Genomic DNA, 23488 nt, shown 5'->3' on the forward strand with positions numbered 1-23488 from the left:
CCATCCTCACAACTGCCACAGGCACAAGGTAAGTCAGTCTTCTTAACAATAAATGAATGGATTATTATGTTTTGGTAGCATATCTATGGTAGTGCTGCATGCATGCAAGGGAGTGGGGAGGCCTACTGGGATAGCAGCAGATAACTGTTAGCTATGTGGGACACCAAGAAATGTCTGCCCAAAACTGGTCTCCCCACACTATGGAGTGGTACCCAAGGTGGCAAATCCCACTGCAGTATATGTGTGGGGTCAACTAACTGTGGGAGGGTCATAGGTCACAGGCATGGATGTCAGTGTGGGGGTCCCATACCCACCCTTCAGGCCCACACAGCAAGTCAGCTGTAGAAAACCAGAGAGAAATGCCTAGTAAATGCCCACGAATGGTGGCAATGTTGAATTATCCCCCTACAGACTCACACAGTGATAGCGGTGCAGGACTTGCAGTTACATTAAGGCTATGAAGTCTAAAACTCAAATATGTGCCATTACAATCTGACCTGTAGTCTTTACTGATATTCCTCTAGTCCTCAAGACAGGGCATAATAGTATGGTAAATGAAACCAAAATGTAAAGCAAATAGCAGCACAGTCTGTGCAAATGTGTACGGTTGACAGGTGTGCCACCCCCACATACCCACAGAAATGCAGTAACATTTATGTTTGCAGGGAAATCACAGCATAGCACACATTGACAGGGCTGTTCCAATACACATGAAAACATGTTGTATTTCCACAATATGCAGGGGTCAATGAGCTATGTGTATATGAGGTTAATACTGTCAGGATCTGGCCTGCATGTTCTCCTGGCAGTTGTCTTGTAGTACCCTAGGTATAGTGCTAACTTTGACAGGGCCATGTGCAGATAACTGCAGTGGCAACTATTAAGCATGTCAGTGACACCTACTGCTCTGCCACTGACATACCTGGAAGTCAGAGTGCTATGTGGAATATACTACACATATAATGGACTTCTTGAATGTGTTAAGGCTTTTGTGAATATAGTGCTTTCTGGTACTGTTGCCAGTGATTATTTTCAATAATTATTTTCTTTTTATGTTTGCTTTTACATATAATGGACATGCCTGCACAGTGGAATGCACTCTGTACCCACACTCATAACTCCCAAACTCTGACAGCAAGATGACTGGACAAGGGCAGAAATAAAAGTGGAACAAAGGCACAATGATAGGCATGTGTTGTAAATATCACACTTACATACTGAGAAAGTTGGTAGGGTGAGGAGTTTGCAGTAGCAGGAATTGTCTGAAGGTTATGTAGTCTGAAACAGTAATGCTTGTCATTATTTTGTAACATCACTCTTCAATTATTTGTAATTAACTTGCCATAAAAAGACAAGTTTACATAGACAGGATGAAGCATCTAGCCAAACACATGGACAATCTGCCAAAAAATGTATAGGTGAGACGTATGACCACACAAGGATATGACATCTTAGGTTAGAAAGATACCACACAAGCAGGAGATCCCCAGCCAGTATATCATCAAGTTGCTGAACTGTTTACACAGCGTGTCATCACTGAACTGGATGCAGCCACACCTCACAACTTGCCTTGTTGGGCAAGGATGTACATAGCTGCCCCATAATATTGGTCTATGCATCATACAACTAGTATTCCTCTGGTAAAGCACTGTGATGATCTGAGGATGTTTGGCACTAGGTAATGACACAATATATTGCAGTGTCAGACTACAGATATGTCAGAAAAATGTCTGCTAAACAAACCCAGTACCCGAGGAAAGTCCTGTGTACTCCTGAGAGGTGTGGCTGTAGCACACAAAACCCTGGAATGAAGTACCCTTATCTATGGAATGGAGTCCCACTCTAACTATAGAAGGTCACACTGGGTATGCCCCTACATTTAGAGAATCACAAGACATGTTGGAACCCACATTGGACTATATGACTGTATTGTGTATATATTTCTGTGCATACGGACAGCTATGTACACCTTAACTGTCCCTACACACACATCAGACAGGATTACCCTCAGCTAACTGTAGGTGGCCCATTTGTGATATATCTGCATCTGTTGTGTGTGATACACAGACATATATATGGGCAACAGAAAATAACATATGTCAAGTATACACACACATAGATGTGGGAAAGTGAGAAACAGACAGTGATAGAGAGAGAGAGAGACACAGGAGGACACAGACAGAGTGAGTCACACACACGGATACCCTGAATGGCATACAGTGATGCCCTGCTGTGGACAGTGGCATACCAGTTGTAAACAGTTGTATGTGCCAGCAAAAAAGGTGAGCCCCATTGTGTAACAGTACTGAGGTTGGGTTTATAATAGCACATCACCTGCATGTGTGTGTGTGTGTGTGTGCGTGTGTGGGTGTGTGGGTGTGTGTGGGTGTGTGTGTGTGTGTGTGTGTGTGTGTGTGTGTGTGTGTGTGTGTGTGTGTGTGTGTGTGTGTGTGTGTAGGTCTAAGTATTAGGAGACTGTTCCCAGTCAGTACACATCACATTGCCCTACTTCACAAGATCTGCTGCTGTCATTCACCTTAGAAGTACCATTGGAAACCTATCACCTCTATAAGCTCTGTAGTGCATGTGATAACTGTGTAACACTATAGTACAAATAACTAGATAGGTAGGGGTTCTAATATCAATACTGGCAACTGTGGGTGTGTGTGACAGTTGTGTGTGCGAGAGTGGGGGAGGGAGTGTTTATTTGTAGGTGAAACAATTTTAGGCCATTCCCACCCACAACAATTCCAAGTGTCCCACTTTATCAGTTCATGCTGATGTCATTCTCCTTATCAGCACCTTTGGCCAGTTGTCACCCCAGTAAGCTCTGTATTACATGCAATACCTGTGTAGTACTATAGTAAAAATAACTAGATAGACAGGGGTTCTCCTCTCAGATCTGACAAATGTGTGTGTGAGTGTGCATGTTTGGAGGAAGAAGTATTTTGATAAGTTTCCCACCCATTGCCCTACTTTATCAGTCCTGCTGATGTCATTCCTCTTATCAGCACCTTTGGCCAGGTGTCAGCCCAATAAGCTTTGTAAGAGCACACAATAACTGCGTAACACTATAGTACTAATCACTAGATAGGCAGGGGTTCTACTCTCAGATCCGGCAAATGCATTTGTGGGTGTTTAAGTGTGATTGTATATTTGTAGGAAGAAGTATTTTGATAAGTTTCCCACCCAGTGCCCTACTTTATTAGTCCTGCTGATGTCATTCCCTTATCAGCACCTTTGGCCAGTTGTTAGTCCAGTGAGCTCTGTAGCTCATGCGATAACTGTGTAACACTATAGTACAAATCACTAGATAGGCAGGGGTCTACTCTCAAATAAAGAAAATGTATGTGTGGGTGTATAACTATGTGTGTAAGTGTGTATGTTTGTAAGAAGAAGTATTTTGATAAGTTTCCCACCCAGTGCCTCACTTTATCAGTCCTTCTAATGTCACCCCCCTTATCAACACCTTTGGCCAGTTGTCAGCCCAGTAAGCTCTGTAGCACATGTGATAACTGTGTAACACTATAGCACAAATCACTAGATAGACAGGGGTTCTAATCTCAATACTGGCAAGTAAGTGTGTGTGTTTGGGTGAGAATCATATCCTGTGTGGGTTATACCATTTAGAGTTGTGTACTCCCGTGTACACTTCCCATCACCCTACTTTACAAGACCTGCTGATGTCATTCACCTTAGAAGTACCTTGGGACAAGGTGAAATCATACAAGCTCAGTGGCACACCCAATAACTGCATAACACTGTAAAAGAAATAACTAGATAGGTAGAGGTTCTAATTCCAATACTGGTAAGTGTTTGTGTTTGGGTTAAGAATCATATCCTGTGATGGTTATACCATTTTGAGTTGTGTACCACCATGTACACTTCCCATTACCCTACTTTACAAGGCCTGCTGATGTCTTTCACCTTAGAAGTACCTTGGGACTTTGATGTGTGTACCATCCATGCCTGTTTACCACCTCCCAATGGCATTACTTTATATAGCATGGTAATGGCATCTGCCTCACATGCAGCATGTTAAAGCATTGTGCAGGCCATACCAGTCAACTGTACAGATGTCTACAGAATATCCAGATGTTTTCAACCTATATTTGATTTGTGTCCCCTAACAATGGCCAAGTATGTGATATTGTTGGCAAATAGGTCACAGTTACTGTAGTGACACACATGCCACCATACTTGACTGAAACTTCATGCTGATACAACATCTGTTACTCTATCACTTGTCCAGTCTTGTAGGTGCAATAGATGACTCCAGTTGCTATTTCTGGTGGGTTATCCCACCATCCATGAAGGCATTCACAACATTACATGTTGTAAGAGGTAGTGGATTATGTCCCATGCATGTAATCTATGTGGGGCATGTCATGTGTATGTAGCACTATAGTACATTAAAGTGGATATGTAGGTTTACTAATCTGTCTATTGCCAACTGTGTTTGTGTTACTGTATGCACATCCCCTGTGTCAGTCTTTACTGTGTGTATGCAAAGAATATGCCATTTTGTCTCCCTGTTCCATACTGTGAACTCAGGAATACATACCACAAACTTGTCATAGACAGTACCACGCATGCCCTCACCAACTGCATCAAGGTTGAGTGCATGGGAAAGAAATGGCAGGGGGAACAGGTGCTGACAGGTGAATCTGTTGTGGTTACACTAATGGCTAAGCTTGTGAGAGACCTACTGACAGTACTCCAGTAACCTGTTCTGTATGCATGAGCCTGTGGTACTACTGGTCCACTTCACAATTTCAAAATCTAAAACTTTGAATCTCATATGATCTAAGATCATATGTTCAAAGTTTTAAAACTTCGAAATTCTGAATGGAGATCGGCATACAGCGCGGACCAGGAGATTTCCCTTGTCCTCACTGTAGTGCAATCTTGGAGTTGGTATATTTAAATTGCGGGGTATGCAGGGAGGCTTGCCCCCCTACATACATTTGTTTTTTATGTATTTAGTGGTGTTTCAGGGAAGGGTTCACAATTTCGAGATTCCAAGATCTGAAGATTCTGAACTCAATGTTCTGAAACTTGAGATTTTGGGATTTTGAAATTTAGAAGTGAACCTGGTAATACACATCCCTGAGGTGACATGTCTGAAGGCTACCTGTCTGTGACAAGGGGTACGTATGCAAGGTCACACTGTCTGACAACAGTGTCCATCACACACTGTTGCATGCATATACAGCTGGTAAATGTACATATAAAGCTGTACCTTGGCTATGAAACTGTTGGTGTATTTCCACTCGGCCGTACTCCATGTTGGTAATGTCTGTAGGGCCACAGCCTGCAGACACACAGACACCTGGGACACAAACAGAATACAGCATGTCAGACTACATTCAGTCAGTGGTACTAACAGCAGTAATGCATCATGACTAATAAGGTACATACACCTTTACGTGTACCCATAAGAAATGCAAGCAGACAGCACCTTACACAGTATTACAGAGCTACACTGTACTATATTCACCCTGTGCATCAGACCCATATTAGTATGTCCCTGCATTGATGGTATGGATGACAGGGATGTGGCACAGGTATCATCATATTATACACAGGGTATGGTGTGGGTTTGCCAGAGGCCTAGGCTGGATCATACAGTTGACATCATGTGTGTGTGTTTGGAGGGGTATCCTATAGATGGGCTGTGCAGAGGTGCTATGTGTGTCTGGAGGTGACCTGCCTGTGATACAGATGTGTGTGTGTGTGTGTGTGTGTGTGTGTGTGTGTGTGTGTGTGTGTGTGTGTGTGTGTGTGTGTGTGTGTGTGTATGTATGCACACAGTCACTCCATGTGGTTCCCCTACAGAGGGGTATGTTGGACAGCTGTGGATCGTACATGGCAGGGTGTCCAGTTCACTGTCTCCAGCCACGGACATGGGAACTGGTCCTGCCAGGGGTCTCACTGGCACCACCAGACCCAAGGCCAGATGCAGTACTGCTTCCTGATGGAGACTGCTGTTTGCTGGATTCATGTCCCTGATGTGACCTTCCAGGAACACGTGCCCATGGCCTGCTCCATTGTGATGTGGACAGCAACCCACCTTCAGTACTGCTGGTGTCACTGCCACTACAGGAGTGTGAAGGTGCATGGCCCTGTAGACTCTCAGCTGATGTTGGTGCTGACCTACATCCAAGTGGCCGATGCCCAGCACAGACATGCCATGGTCGAAGATTGCCAAGGTCTCATTCCACCATCTATTCATGACCTCAATATTTTGGCATGTGGTCTCAACAAGGTCATGTATGTTGCCAAGTAAATTAGGAAGAGTTGCATCCAACACCCTGAGAATTTGTCTGATGTTGCATTCCCTATGTGCCAGTGCATCCATGACAGCCCAAAACATGTGTCTGGTGACACCTGCTGTACTTGCAACAGCGGCTTGATGAGCAGCAGTCCTCCTGTAAACACCCCTGTCCATCCACCTGTGTGGGACCTCGCCTGCACTCTGGCTATGCCATAGTCACCACACTAGCCTATTCCATGCCATCACCTGCCAACTGTCCATCATCCATGCCAACTGTCCATCATCCATGGCTGCTGGGGATGGGGCATGTGTGGGCATTGTGACTGTGTGTGGGGACATTGTGGATGATTGTGGGATGCCAATCAATGACACAGATTCAGCCCCTGACAACCCCACCTGTGCCTGACTATGACCATCATCATGTCAGAGTCTGCACCTGTGGGGGGAAGACAACATATGTAAATTAATACTTGTGCTATAACATTTTCTGCTACACACACATACACACACACACACACACACACACACACACACACACACACACACATGCACGCACACATGCACAGACATGCAGGTGAGGCAGACCTCACAAAAGCCAACTGGTGACATTCACAACACAGTCAGACTACTACATTCATACACTGGACAGACCCTCAATACCATGCATTGCAGCCCTTTCCACTTAAGGTTACTACTCATATACACCTCTTTGATACGTGAGTAGAGTTAGTAGGTGATGGGCCTCCAAGTAGTACACACTGTACAAATGTACACATAATTGCTATCCACCTGTATAGCACAGTGGCAACTCCTACGGAACATATCTCTCAACTGTGCAGAGTGTCGCTGAATGTCTAAATGTGTGGCTCCTATTTCTGGTCTTATTGTCATAAATCCTGTGTTTGTTTGACACATTACTGGGATGATATGAGGACTGGTGTCACTAATTAATGACATATTTTGAGATTCACACTTCAAAACCTGCAGTACATGTATGTTACAACAGAACCAGTTACACTAACAACCTTCTAAGCTTACAGTGGATATTATAAGTGTAGACACCCCTGTTAACATACCAGGTTTGCCTGATATATAACATGAGACCATAGAAATCCTGTGATAACATTTCCCACCTTTAATATGACCTATAACCTGTGCAATCCAATTGAAGAACAACACATTGGTTAGGGGTAACATGTAAAAGTTGACATACGTACAATAGGCTGGTTGCATGACTGTGCACACCCTTAAACTAATACTTTGTTAAAGCACCTTTTGATTTCATAAAAGCAGTCAGTCCTCTTGGGAAGGTGTGTATCAGCACGGCACATCTCGACTTAGCAATATTTTTACACTCTCCCTTGCAGAAGCCCTCGAACTCTGTCAGATTGCAAGGACATCTCTTCTGCACAGGCCTCTTCAGGGCACCCCACAGATTTTCTATTGGATGTAGGTGTGGACTGCGGCTGGGCCATTTCAACACATTGATTGTCTTTTGGTGAAGACATTCTTTTTTGGATTTTGATGTAAGGTATGGGTCATTGACATATGGAAAGGTGTAATTCCTCTCCATCCACAGCTTTTTAGCAGACACATGAAGATTTGGGGCCAAAAGGGACTAGTATTTTGAACTGTTCCTAATCCCCTCCACCTTGGCTAAAGGTCTACTTCCAGCTTATGAACAGCAACCCCAAAGCAGGATACTGCCATCACCATGCTTCACCATGGGGATGGTGTTCTTTTGGTGATGCACAGTGTTGTTATTGTGCCAAACAAACCTTTTGGTATTGTGGCCATAACACATTTCCCCACATGCTTTTGGGAGATCTGATGTATTTTTCTTGAGAAATTTACAAGACCGGGATGTTGCTCTGTGTGAGGAAAAGGCTTCCATCTTCCAACCCTACCCCATGGGCCAGACAAGTGGACAATACTGGAGATTGTTGTCACATGTAGTACACAACCTGTAGTGCTGCTGTAGGTCTCCTGGCAGTCTCCCTAACCAGTGTGGATCTTGTCTGTTCCACACATTTGGAGGGATGTCCAGTTCTTTGTAATGTCATTGTTGCCCGATATTTTCACCACCATTTGATGACTGTCTTCACTGTGTTCCATGGTATATGCAATGCTGTGGAAATGTGTGTGTACCCTTCTCTGGGCTGATACCTTTCACAAATGAGATCCCTTTGCTGCTTCTAAGCTGTATGTGAACTATGGCTGTTGCTGTAGCAGGCAACTTAGTAAATTTTAGGATAATCCTGATAGGGCAGCTGGCCATTATTTGCTGTTAATCAAAGAGTCTCTGTAACTGACGGCAGGTGTGTACCCAAGAAGACTTAATGCTGTAATTATATTGACAGCTACTTCAACACAGTATTAGTTTCAGCCTGTGCACACATATGCATCTACCTTCTTGTACGTTTTTTATGTGTCATAATAGTTCCCCTAACAGATTTGTTTGTTTTACAATTGAATTGTACAGGTTACAGGTCACATGAAAGTTTGCAAGGGTTTTCTTGCAGATGGGATGTCACTGGTGCTCAGGCTTTGCTTGCATACAGTGTGTAATGGAGCTGGAAGCATATACTTGAGTTCATGTAGGATGCAGACAGGAATGTTATCAGGTCCCATGGAAAATTGCTTTTGCTGACTTTGGTTAGGCAATATGCACCTGCTCCCTGATGATGAGGGGAGGGATGTGGGTGCTGTGCATATCCACCTATACTGATGGTGAGCCAGGGGGGGTGATGTTTTCACTAAACCTGTCTGCAGCAGATTGGCTATAGCTATAGTGTGTGTGTATGTATGTGGTGTGATTGACCAGCATTACAGGGTGGGTTGGGTTGTTGCCTCTGAGATTGCAGACATATGTGAAGACAGCCTTTGATTGCCCTTGGTGGATGTGTCCAATTTGTACTCCTAGTTAGCCTTACAGTAATCCACCTGTGACCTTATATGCTCATTCAGATGAAGAGTGACTTGCTGCCAAGTTGGTACCTGCTCCTACTTTGCCCTGTACAGCCAATATAGCGACCAACTATGTGGTTCGTGTATTGCTGCTGTCCAGCAAAGGGGATTACTCTACCTTGGTGGAGGCAGGTTTTACAAGTAAGGTATTGCTGAGTCCATACAGCTATGTAGGTGGTCATAATAGCTGTTTGTAGTAGGCATGAACACAAGGTCATAACACAGTTGGATACCTCTCCAATTTCAACCTGATAATCATGCTTATTCTGCTACCCATGTTTGTGTCAGGGCAATGCAACAAACAGTAGCTGTAGAAATCTAACTCTGTTGGATGCACAGAAACTAAGGTTACACACATGTACAACACAGCTTATTTACCTGACGTTTTGCATCCTATGTCTAATGTTATGAGGCAGCCGGGTACACCTACTCATACATACATGTGCACAGGTAATACCTGATATACATTTCTGTTCTATGTCGGTATGGCACACTGTATTTACACTCTTGCTGCTCAGTCATTCCTCTCAACCTGTTAGAGCAGGACATCTGGACGTGCCATACATACATGGGGGGGTGATGGGCCAAAATTAGTGACACTTTCTTAATATTACTCTAACACACTTAAGCCATTTGATAGCACAGTAGCCTTTGCATTCACAGACATACCCTGGAGGATGTCCGACACTCATATGGCAGAAGGAGAGGAGAAAGGCTAAGAGTGTGGTAGTGAGGGTAGGAACTTTTAATGTTGGTAGTATGACTGGTATGGGGACAGAGGTAGCTGATATGATGGACAGAAGGAAGATGATATATTGCATGTGCAATAGAGCAGATGGAATGGGGGGTAAGGCTAGGTGTATCGGAGGCAGGTCTAAATTGTTCTATCATGATGTGCATAGGAGGAGAAATGGTGTAGGGGTTATCCTGAAGGAACAGTATGCCAAGAGTGCTTTTGGAGGTGAAAAGAGTGTTGGATAAAGTGATGTTTATGAAGCTGGAAATTGATGGTGTAATGATGAATGTTGTTAGTGCATATGCTCTGCAAGTTGGGTGTGCAATGGATGAGACAGAAAAATTTTGGAGTGAGTTGGATGAAGTGGTGATGACTGTACCCAACGGTGAGAGAGTGGTGATTGAAGCAGATTTCACTGGGCATGTTGGTGAAGGGAACATAGGGGATGCTGACATGATGGGTAGGTATGGTGTTAAGCAAAGGAATGTAGAAGGTGAGATGGTGGTGGATTTTGCATAAAGGATGGACAGGGCTGTAGTGAATACATATTTTAATAAGATGGAGGAGCATAGGGTGACATAAAAGAGTGGAGTAAGATGCACACAGGTAGATTATATCCTATGCAGGAGGGCCGGTTTGAAGGAAATTGGAGACTGTAAAGGGGTGACAGGGAAAGTGTAGTTGGCAGCATAGGATGTTGGTCTGTGGGATGATGTTGGTGATCAACTAGAGGAGGAGTGTGAGGGCAGCACCAAGGATCAAATGTTGGAAATGGAAAAAGGGTGATTGTGAGGTTGTGTTCAGGGAAGAGTTAAGACAGGCACTGGGTGGCAGTGAAGAGTTACCGAACAGCTGAGTAACTACAGCAGAGCTAGTAAGAGAGATGGCTAGAAAGGTGCTTGGTGTGACATCTGGACAGAGGTAGGACGACAAGGAGACATGGTGGTGGAATGAGGAAGTACAGGAGAGTATACAGAGGAAGAGGCTGATGAAGAATAAGTGGGATTGTCAGAGAGATGAAGAAAGTAGACAGGAGTATAAGGAGATGTGTTGCATGGCAAAGAGAGAGGTGACAAAGGCTAAGGATGAGGTGTATGAAGGGTTGTATGAAAGGTTGGACACTAAGGATGGAGAAAAGGACCTGTACTGATTGGCTAGACAGAGGGACCAAGCTAGGAAGGATGTGCAGCAAATAACAGTGATAAAGGATAATGAGGGAAATGTACTCACAAGCAAGGAGAGTGTGTTGAGCAGATGGAAAGAGTACGTTGAGAGGCTGTTGAATGAAGAGAATGAGAGAGAGAGAAGGTTGGATGATTTGGGTATGGTGAATCAGAAAGTGCTACGGATTAGCAAGTAGGAAGTAAGGATAGCTATAAAGAGGATAAAGAATGGAAAGGCTGTTGGTCCAGATGATATACCTGTGGAAGCATGGAGGTGTTTAGGAGAAATGGCAGTGGAGTTTTTAACCAGATTATTTAATGAAATTTTCTAAAAAGAGAGGATGCTTGAGGAGTGGAGAAAAAGTGTTTGGGTACCAATTATAAGAATAAGGGTGATGTGCAGAACTGTAGTAACTACAGAGGGATAAAATTGATCAGTCACAGATTGAAGTTATGGGAAAAAGTAGTGGAAGCTAGGTTAAGAAGGGAGGTGATGATTAGTGATCAGCAATATGGTGTCATGCCAGGAAAGAGCACTACAGATGTGAGGTTTGCTCTGAAAGTGTTGATGGAGAAGTACAGAGAAGGTCAGAAGGAGTTGCATTGTGTCTTTGTGGAGTTAGAGAAAGCATATGACAGGATGCATGAGGAAGTCAGCAGTGGCAGAGAAATATGTAAGAGTGTTACAGGATATGTACAAGGGTAGTGTGACAGTGGTGAGTTTTGCTGTGGGAGTGACAAATGCATTTAAGGTGGTGGTGGGATTACATCAGGGATCAGCTCTGAGCTCTTTCTTATTTGCAGTGGTGATGGACAGGTTGACAGACAAGATAAGACAGGAGTCCCCATTGACTGTGATGTTTGCAAATGACATTGTGATCTGTAGTGAGACTAGGGAACAAGTTGAGGAGACCCTAGAGAGATGGAGGTGGGGGATGAGTGAAGGTCAGCATGATCTGAGGATTTCTGTCAGTAAATGATGACATACATTTCAGTTCCAGAACTCACATCCTTCAGAACATGTATGCTGAAACAAACCAGGTTACTCTAGCAGCATTCTACATTTATAAGAGCAGTATTTAGAAAAATGCATCCATACCCAGATGCTAAACTATCTCCTAGACTGCAACATCCTGTCACCTACTCAGCATGGTTTCAGACCAGCCCATAGTACCACTACAGCTCTCCTCTGCTTCACAGACACAGTAAACCATCTCAAAAATGAAGGCCTGCAAGTGTCAACTCTTTTTTTGGATATGTCCAAAGCATTTGACACAGTCTCGCACCAAATCCTGCTAAACAAACTAAACCAATATCATCTATCTAATTCCACTCTTACCTGGTTCCAAAGCTACTTAACTGACAGGTACCAAGCTGTGAAATGGGAAAATTCTCTCTCTCCTCAGCTGCCCATAACTATAGGAGTCCCACAGGGTTCTATCTTAGGACCACTACTATTCAGTCTTCACAAATGACCTCCACACCTCCACACAGCATGCATCTATAATTCAGTATTCAGATGACACTACCTTAATCTGTGCTGCACAAAACATTCCCACCCTCCTGCAAACAACTCAACTAGCATTCTCTGACGTTGAAAACTACCTTACCAAAGCCCAACTTATCCTCAATCCAAAGAAAACTCAGCTTATGATTATAACCAGTTCTAACAAAAACACTAACAGTCAATTCACTATCTACTCCACAAATGCTACTCCAATTTCTCCAGTGGCACAGGCTAAGCTATTGACTCCCACCTAAAATTTGATAGTCATCTGAACTTAACTATTAAAAAAGTACATGCCAAACTGGGGTCATTCTACCGTATCAAACCATTTCTTACCAACAACACAAGATCAGCCATTGCTCGCTCCCAACTTCTATCCACCCTACTCTATGCATCTCCCATTCTGACTAATCTCAACAAAACTGAACTAAGCAAAATGGAAGCTTGCTATAACAGAATTGCCCGTTTTGCTGCAAATTGCTCATATAGAACTCATCACTGTACTGATTTGAGACAGCTCCACTGGCTTGAACTGCCCAACCTCCTAACCTACAATCAGCTCTGCCTCTGTCATTCTATCTATTACCTCCCCAATAAGTGTCCTGCCCTCAAAAACCTAGTACAACATCACTCAGCCAAAAGGCCTCTTAGATCATCAAGCAAACTACTACTAGAAGTCACCAACAGCTACAATAGCTTTGGAGATGCACTATATAGTAGTTCGGTGGCTAAAAAATGGAACTCTGTCCCTACTAGCATTCAAAACACATCATCCAAAGCCTCCTTTAAAGACCTCATCAGGCAATATCTCAAGCAAAGTTGGCAGTGCCATGATTGCTCCCCAGGCTAGTGAAAGCAGATAACATATGCATACTAAATCTAGAGCAATTGATAATAGTTTTTCAATCTTACTCACAAACACTGGCTAATCTACAATGTATGTGCTGTACCTGTGTACTATGTATGTATTCTACCTACATTCCAAAGTTCAGCTGTACACCACAAATCTATTACTTACCTTTATTTTTAAAATTAATATATTTTTTGATTGTTCTCTCCACTGTAACTGTTTGTGCCGCATACCACTGTAAAAACATGTCTCTTGTAATTTGTGTGTATACTGATTATGTCTAAATAACAAAATGTGTCTGTAATTTTTCTTTGTGGGCCTCTGCTGAAAAAGGGCCTTTTCGGCTCAGTCAGACACCCCCGGTTTACAAATGTAAAATAAAATAAAAATAAATTTAAAATATGTCCCTAGTTTTGGACCATTGTCCTCCCATTTTGACAGTCTTTGGCCAGACGTCTTGCACAAAGAGGTTGAGAGGTATGGTTCTGAGATATGACTCCACTACATGTTTTGAGCATGTATATATATATATATTTTTTTTTTCCCATATATATATATATATATATATATATATATATATATATATATATATATATATATATATATGGGTCTACCTGACAACGTCGACAGCTTAGAACGCCGACAATGAGAACACCGACGCCAGAAGATCAACTACTGAGAAGACCGACAGATGAAAACCCTGACGCTGAGAACACCGACACGGGAAAAGGCTGTGTAAGTATGCGGTAATGACGGACGTTAGGGTGCGAGTAAGGTAAGTGTGTGATATTGACGGTCTGTAGGGATGGGGTGGGTTAAGTGAGTTAGGGTTAGGGCGAAGGTTAGGTAAGTGTGCGGTAGTGATAGTCTTTGGGTTAGGGGCGGGTTAAGTGAGTTAGGGTTAGGGCGCGGGTTAGGTGAGTGTGCGGTAGTGATAGTCTTTGGGTTAGGGGCAGGTTTAGTGAGTTAGGGTTAGGGCGCAGGTTAGGTGAGTGTGCGGTAGTGATAGTCTTTGGGTTAGGGGCGGGTTAAGTGAGTTAGGGTTAGGGCGCGGGTTAGGTGAGTGTGCGATAGTGACGGACCTTAGGGTTAGGGTTTGGCTAAGGTTGTAGATAGTTGTGTATGTGAGGTTTAGTGTGGGTTTTAAAAGGATTTTGGTGTGCTTGTGTTGTGTGTGTGCTTTTTGGACAGGGGATTTGTTTTGTTTGTTGATTGTCAGTATTATGGTGTGTCGGGCATGTGAGGTTTCGTGTTTGTGAACTGTCGGTTATGTGGTGTCGGTGATTTCGTTGTCGGTGTTGTGATGTGTCGGTGTTGTCAGGTAGACCCATGTATATATATATATATATGTATATATATATATATATATATATATATATGTGTGTGTGTGTGTGTGTGTGTGTGTGTGTGTGTGTGTGTGTGTATAGACTTTTATATGTATCTCTCTCTCTCGCTCTCTCTCTCTCTATATATATATATATATGTGTGTATGTATATATAATGTATATATTTTTCCATATATATGCATCTCCATACTATATACATGTGTATATGTATGTATACAAAACCTGACTGATTCTACAGAATCTTTTCCCTACTGTTGAAAGACTCTACTGCATGATATGTTTGAAACAGCATCAAAAATCCCTGTAGCTCAAATGGTGTAGTGGTACATTTCTCTGACTATTGTGTACAGGGCCCTGGGTTTGAGAATTGGCAGGGATGATTACTTTATTGCTAGGCAGAGCAGTGGCTGATAGAGACAGAGTGATTAAAGCAGTTTTAAGCGGCTTTAAGTGGGTTTGCTTGGGATTGTGCGATGTTAAGAGATGCCAACACATGGTTAACCGTACAGATGCTTAATCTGTGTTGGCTTCACATAGATAGTGCAAACTCGCTTACTCCCGCTTACACCTGCACTAATTTCTTTAAAATAAAAGAAAAAGGGGTGATAGGAAAGTGGTGAAAAAGGGGCATGCAGAGGGAAAAATAATATGAAAGATCATTAGGGATGTGCAGGACAGGTGTAGGGAAGGTTCATAGCTGTCCATTTCTTACACAGCAACAGCTGTGCATTTATACAGAATTTGGAGGTGACTTTGGACACTCAAACCCCAGAGAGAGGGGTGAGGACAACAGAAATGTGTTGTTAAGCCAGTTGGACCAGATTACATGTGTCCAATGGACATGTGTGCGAAATGGACAGCTATGTATGCAGCGATTTTTGTTTTTAGGACAGATGCCCTTTTCTTTTTTTTAAGGTGAGAGTGGGATGTTGGAGAAGGATTGTAGGTATGTCTGGGGAGGTAGGTTGGGTTGGGAGACAGACAAGACAGACAAGACAGCAGACAAGGGTGGTATATGACATATGATGGGGTAAACACATTTGACGAGGAGGGTGGTTGAGAATCCAAAGCCCATGGGTCCCCACATAGTTACAGTGGGACTGAGATCCTCACCCATGTGCACTCACCACTGCACCTTTATGACCCCAAAGGTGGCTATGCTGGTGGCTGGACAGGGGGGGGGGGGTGGCTTGCCCGTTGAGGTGCACCAGGCGGCCCTCAATCTTCTACAGCTGCTCTCTGAACTAAAATACACCAAACCCCGGACCTGACTGTGGGTGACAGGCTCCTGTCTACGCCCACTCCCTGGGGGGATGGGCCCTGTCCCCTGTGGTGGTTCTACCCAAAGCTGGTGCAGGACCAGCAGACAAGGGAGATCTGGGTTGAGCCCCAGACATGCTGGGGCCTGGTGCCATGCCCAGATGAGGTGGGACAGGTGGATCCACTGGGATCTGCCTTCTCAAAAGCGCTATGGTGTTTTGTTTTTACAAAATATGTTGGTTAGTCATGAACAACCCATTTCAAAATTAGTTATAACAGCATGCATGTGTGTTTCAATTAACCCCATAAAACAGATTTGAAACAAATGCATAGCAAACAGAACACATGCATAAATGGAACAACAGTATGCATTATAACAGCATGCCAGTAACACTGACAGCAACAGGCCACAGACAATTTTATTTGAACAAGGTATGTTAACATGCAAGCAATCAAACATATTACCAGTAATATAACACAAGTCCCAACATTAGGGTTAGAGCACAACATACCCGTAGTACATGAGTAATTAGTATTGATGCAGATGAGGGGCGGGGGGAGAGACAAAAAGTCCATTAATAACTGTTTATGCTTCTATTTTCTACAATAGTACTCAATACTCTATGGGTCTGCCCTCACTCTATATCTATATATGCCCATAGCTTTTGCAGTACAAACATACCTATTAAACTGTCAACCTGGTATGGTATGAAGCAAACTGTGATGACTCTGGGTACATGACTAGAGGGGACTCGTACATGTTAGGGTTACATATCTGACACAGGAGGGGTACCCTGAACTACTATTATGTGAGTGTGCTACTGACATACATCAACTGGTTTCCTATCTGTGTCCAGGATTATTTGCAGCAGTGACCACTAGCTGTGACAGTGTGACATGAGAGAGATTTATCAGGAACATACCTCTCAACCTCTTAGAGCATATCTGGACAAAGCCATACATAAGAGTGAGATAAAGGCCCATAAATATGGGCACTTTTTAGATATTGCTCTTACAAACATAGAAAGTTGATAAAATAGATTTTGCATGGCTCTTCCGATGGATATGATGTCTGACACTTGTATATTTATCATTATTTTCTAACTTCAGTCTATAATAGTTTGCCACTGATTTGCCATGGCACCACTACTTTATGTAAAATAGTCCAAAAATCTAAGCAAATATTTGGACATTCAGTGAATATCTATACAGTTGAGAGGTATGAGACGGGAAGACTGCATATTGCATGTACCTACCTTGCTGTCATTTTCAGGCATGTGGTGGGACAATTGAACAGTTGTACACAGTTTATTAGTATAACCTTCATACAGCTACTGGCAATATTTACTTACCTGTAAAACCTGTGGGGAAAATATCTGTTAACATTACCTGACTATGTTTACATTTATTCCTGATTCCTTGTGTGTAGATATGCACACATCTTAGCACCACTCCCTGGATTTGAACTGTGTCTGGGTGTGCAAAATTAACAGCTAAGCTATTTCTCATCACACTGAACTACTGGTGAACTGCTGTTTCTTGTTTCACTGGTTTCTGCCTAATAGTGTCTTGGTTAGACAGACTGAATTTGTAATCCTGTGATGTGTGCATGACAGATAGTTATTGTACTGTGCATTACTCCTTTGGATTACTACAATCTGGATAGCAAAGGTTAACACAAGGCAATGCTGCATGGAACACACTTTGATACTTTACATATTACTAGTCAGGGTTCAGTGCTTAGTGTAGTATATATTTCACATTTGATTTATATCTCATTTTACAGCTACACCATCTACAGCTTCTCCTAAGCTTGTTCACAGATGAACCCCAGTTAATGTATGCTGTCACAGCCATATTTGCTGTGCAGAACCTGTATACAGTCTACATATGTCTACAACAATATACCAGAATAAACACAACAGTTTTTAAGGGTCTTTATTGTACTTCAATATTCATCAGTCAAACGTTTTTATTTATTCAGTTCAACAGTAAGAGTATACTTACTAGCAGTAAGTAGTGTACTCCTTCTTAGCTATTTTAACAATATACTGCAAAATAGATTTGTACTCACCAACCTGTCAACACAGCCTCAGCAGTCTGCCACTGTGGGCTTCGACATTCACAGCCCTATCTGCTGCAGCTGTAGGGGAGAAAAACACACATTATGCATATCTGTCTGTCACATTATCAGGCTAGTATTTGCCTCAAACTACTTGATAGTGATACTAACACACTACTGGTGCATTCCGGGCCAATCCATCTTGGATCCACCGATCCAAGAGTGCCCCCTTCCTATGCATTAGGTCAGCATAGTGGTGCGATACCTACTCACCAGTCCAGGGGATGCCAGTAGCACTGGTGAGGTCACGTGCAAGATGGTCCCAGGACTCTGCTTTGTATTGGGAGCCCTGGTACTGGTTCTGCAGCAGTCTCTCCTCGTGTTTTTTTTACTAGGAGTCCAGCCATGACCCTGGACTACTGAATGCTAAAGCATTGCACCCAGAAGTGCCCTCCATCTCCTATGCCAGGCACTATATCTGCACAGATGGACTATAACAGATTATGGCTGTATTCCCATCTGCAACATTTAAATAGTGAGATATTCCACCCTTTGCTGTCATTGGACCATTTTGAATAGGTGAAGCTCTGTTAAGCAGTGTGCAAACCTACCGAGCCAGTTTAAACATTGCTTAAAGGAGAAGTTGAGCACTGTTTAACAGTGCACAAATCCGCTTAGCTGAGCCATCTGCTGCTTAGCATTCACATCTTAGCAATGGTTACACATGCTAAGCATAGCTGATCATTGCTAACCATTACTCACTTTTCATTTTTTAAATATATCAGAATACTGACTTCAGTTATTAAGTGTGTATGATTTACTTTACATGATATCCCTCTATGTGCTTTCCTTACAGTGGCAAGGGGTGCAACTATACTATATGGGACACTTGTGTATATATGGGTGGTTTCACATGTTATATGCACTGACATTTCCATTTTACACCAGCTACATTACCCCGGTTGACAAAAAACAGTTACTCCATAATTTAAGTTTAAAAAACTAATTTAACACTGCTTTCCCATATAAAAATAAGTTGCCTGTCTCTGTACCCGAACCATGAACACCTGCATATAAAGCTGGGACTCTAATCACTGCAATATCTCAGCTTGGGAATTTTGGCTATATATTTGTATTTATCTCCTATGGGTTGTTTAAGCTACTGTAAGTGGAGGGCCATAATGCGCACACCAGCTTAGCTACCCTTAAACATTCCTTAGCCTAGAAAAAAATTATAATATTATTATTATTATTATTATTATTATATTATTATGTTATATAGTGAGTATTGTGGTGTTCTGACAAGTCATTGAGGACTGCAGTCAGGAAATAAAGGCATGCTTCTATCCTTCAGAGATTCATGCTAATACATATCCTATTTTCTATCAACTTTCTAGGTTTGTGAGGGCAATATTCAAGTGGTGTCCCTATTTTTAGTGTTTTGTCCCCCCGATATTTGTGCCTATGTATACATGGACTGCTGTCAGGGAATATTGGCATACATTTGACTTTCAGACTCTATCCTTTGGAAATTCATGCTAATGCATGACCTGTTTTCTATCAACTTTCTAAGTTTGTGAGGGCAGTATGTAAGACATGACCCTTTCCAGGGCTTTATCCCCCCTTATTTGTGCCTTTGTACACATTTCCTGTTTTAGCAGGTTGCAATGTGTCGTACAGCACTTTTACAATGCAGGGGTGTGTCACAGAACCTGTCATACACCCCATGCATTTCTTTCCTGTTGCCGTATGTATTTCAGTGTCCGTGGCCAATAAAATGATCATTTATTTCATTTCAGTGTCTGCAGACACTGAAATACTGGCATAATATTAGAGAAATTCTCTAATATTATGCCAGATCATGATTAGAAAGTGCTGTATGGGGGAGTGTTAATGTTCGTGTCCGTATAGGTTAAACAGCAGCACACCTTAATGAATATGCAAGGCGCGTTGCTCAGCTGCAGGGACACGAACCACTCCATGCAGGAATAACACTATTCCTGCACAGAGTTTATTGAATCCCAGGGAGGATCTGTCGAAATGGGTGCATCTGTGTTTCCATGACAACAGCTGTTTTAGACATGACTTGTACACTTTTGTTCAGTTCACTGCAATTTTATTTTAATTACATTTACCTTTTTTTGTTTTGTCCAGTTGAATCAATCTCTCTGTGCCTCAGTAATGCATGTGATGTTGAATAAGACTTTGATGTGTTCAATATGCCAGATAATTCATTATTTTTACTTTTTTTCTGTATATATATATATATATATATATATATATATATATATACACACACACACACACACACACACACACACACACACACACACACACACACACACACACACACACATATATATATATATATATATATATATATGTGTGTGTGTGTGTGTGTGTGGATATTTGAGAGTATAACATTTGAAATGTTGCTTTTTTTAGCGGGGCGTGGAGCGAGCCAAAGCGAGTGCGAGTGGGGCTAAACCAAGCTACAAGATTTTGCAAGTTGTAAGTAGAAACACTAATATGCAACGCTAAAATTCAGCTTAAACTGATGTATTCTTTAGCAAATATATTGTTTAGCTAATTCAGCTTAAACTAATGTATTTTTTAGCTAATATATTGTTTTAGATGGGTATAAACGCTAAAAGATAGTGTAAAACTTGCATCAATATAGTCTTATATCTAATAGAAGGTGCCATCCCCTCTATCTGGAAAATATCCCATGTTATCCCACTCCATAAAGGTGGTGCTTCTTCAGAATTGTCCAACTACAGACCAATAGCCATTCTTTCACCATTAGCCAAAATAATGGAGAAGTGTGTACATAAGCAACTTATGCATTATCTGACCCAGAACAATTTTCTGGCCAATTCACAGCATGGTTTTAGACCCCATCACAGCACACAATCTCCGCCCTCCTTTCATTTACTAATGTCATACAACAAAATCAGAACAATAACATGCTATCCTCTGCTCTCTTCTTAGACCTCTCTAAGGCCTTTGATATGGTCAACCACCAACTACTCATTCACTCTCTGGAATCTATTCCCCTGGACAACCATGTTAACCTGTGGTTCCTCCCTTACCTTAGCAATAGACAACAGGCAGTAATATGGCAAAGCAAACTGTCCACCCTATTACCTCTCACCCTTGGAGTTCCTCAGGGTTGAATATTAGGTCCCCTACTATTTTCTATCTTCATCAATGACCTCCACACTGTCCTCCCAAAAGCAACCTGCATCCAATATGCAGACGATTCCACATTGATTTGCTCTGCCTCCTCCCCATCAGAACTGCAAACCTTAAGCCAGAATACATTTTACATAGTTGAACACTGGCTCTCTAATCACAGGCTACTCCTGAACACTAACAAAACTAAATTGCTCTGTTTGCCACCACCAGTAGATCCACCCCATCCTCCATCTCCATTACCTCCAACAATGGTACCACTATTACCCCTGACAACCACACTAAATTATTAGGGATCATACTTGATAACAAACTCAAATTTGATTTGCATGTCAAAAAAACTATTAAGACAATCAACAAGAATCTCGGGTCACTATATAAAAATAATCCTTTCCTAACCCCATTAGCCAGGACTGCCATTGCTCACTCTCATCTCCTTTCCACCCTTCTATATGCATCCCCCATGCTCTCTAATTTGAACAAATCTGAACTCAACAAACTCTCATGCTCCTATAACCATATTTGCCACAAACTCCACATATAGGACCCATCACTGTGAAAACCTGAAATGCCTAGGATAGCTTGAATTACCCAATGTAATACTGGTCAACCAGCTTATAGTAGCACTCAATACTCAACAAACCTGAAAATACTCCTGCACTCACAAACATACTAAAACCTTATAATAATCCCAGGCCACTACGCTCATCCAACAAACTCCATATTCAAACACACACAGCTAACAATGCAGCTGGAGCCTCCCTCTTTGCCAACTTTGTTAGTAGAACATGGAATTCTCTCCCAGCCGACCTTACCCTGGAACCCTCCCTATATCTCTTCAAAAATTGCCTGAAACAATACTTAAGAACACATTGGCTCTGCCCCTGTACCAATCCAGATTAATCACCACTCTGTCTATCAAAGATAAAAATTATTGTGTGCATTTATCTCTTCTTATTTAATTTGCTAATTGACAAATTATGTTTATGTAAAGTTATTATGATTACTGTAAGTTCCTTCCTATTGACTGCATTTTCTGCATATACTTGTAAATTTGCATGCATTAACTGTTTTGCCTTATGTGTGTCTCTGGAGCATTTCTCCCCAGGCCTCCGGTAGAAAATGGACATATATCCAGTTGGACTATCCCTGTCAACAAATGTAAAATAAAATAAAATAAAATAAATAAATAAAGGTGATACTTTTTGTTTTTGTTTTTTTTTTTTGGTTCAAAATGATTAATTACAAATGTTATACAATACCTAGTCATTTGACTTTGTCCCATCTTCTCACTGGTTTTCCATATCTTACAATAAGAAGAAATTATACCAGATTTTGAAATAACTAGAACTCAACCTCAAAGGGTAATTGTAACTAACATCTAGGAAATATGACCAACAACAGTCTGGAGATGTACAGGATGATATGCATTAACAGTTTTGGCTCAGCTCAAGTTGTTTGGTCTATAAAGGAGATGAGCTGAGCAGTTCACCACTGAATAACAGAACCAAATGCAGACATCATAAATGTACTGGGTCAATTTCCAGCCCAATTAGAACTACTCCATTCAGCGTTAGGTTACTATTCTGTGCATCCCCAACAAGTTTCATAAGATAAAACAAACCATTTGATTTGTTATTAATTAGAATAGCAATCTCAGTCATGATATAAGTTGCATAGCTCACCATACTCATGCCTGGTATCACAGATAATGCCACATAGCTAGGGGTGAATAAGCATGGCAGCTCTGCTGTAAACTAGCATGAAACTTAGCTTGTTACCACTTTAATTAAATATATATAAAAAAAAAAAAAAAACACAAGCTGAGCCCCTCTTTCTAAAGTAGAAAGTATATTTTTCCCAATGTCTCAATTTTCTGAATCCAGCTTTGAGTCAGTGAATTAACTGCTATTTTTTTAAATAATCTATGGGATGTTGTTCTACAATTATTTTATCATGGTGAGGTTTGCCTGGTGGCTTGCTTGATTACTGCAAGGCTCCAAAAAGTGCTCACTATCTGGTTAAAGACTTGTTAATTAGGTAAATATATGGCTTTATATAATTAATATAAGGGTTAAGGTAAAAGCAGACTAAGATACACAACACTAGGTAAGGGAGGTATCAG

The sequence above is a fragment of the Protopterus annectens genome, chromosome 2.part0, assembly GCF_019279795.1.
Source record: "Protopterus annectens isolate FY-2018-M chromosome 2.part0, PAN1.0, whole genome shotgun sequence".
NCBI lineage: Eukaryota > Metazoa > Chordata > Ceratodontiformes > Protopteridae > Protopterus > Protopterus annectens.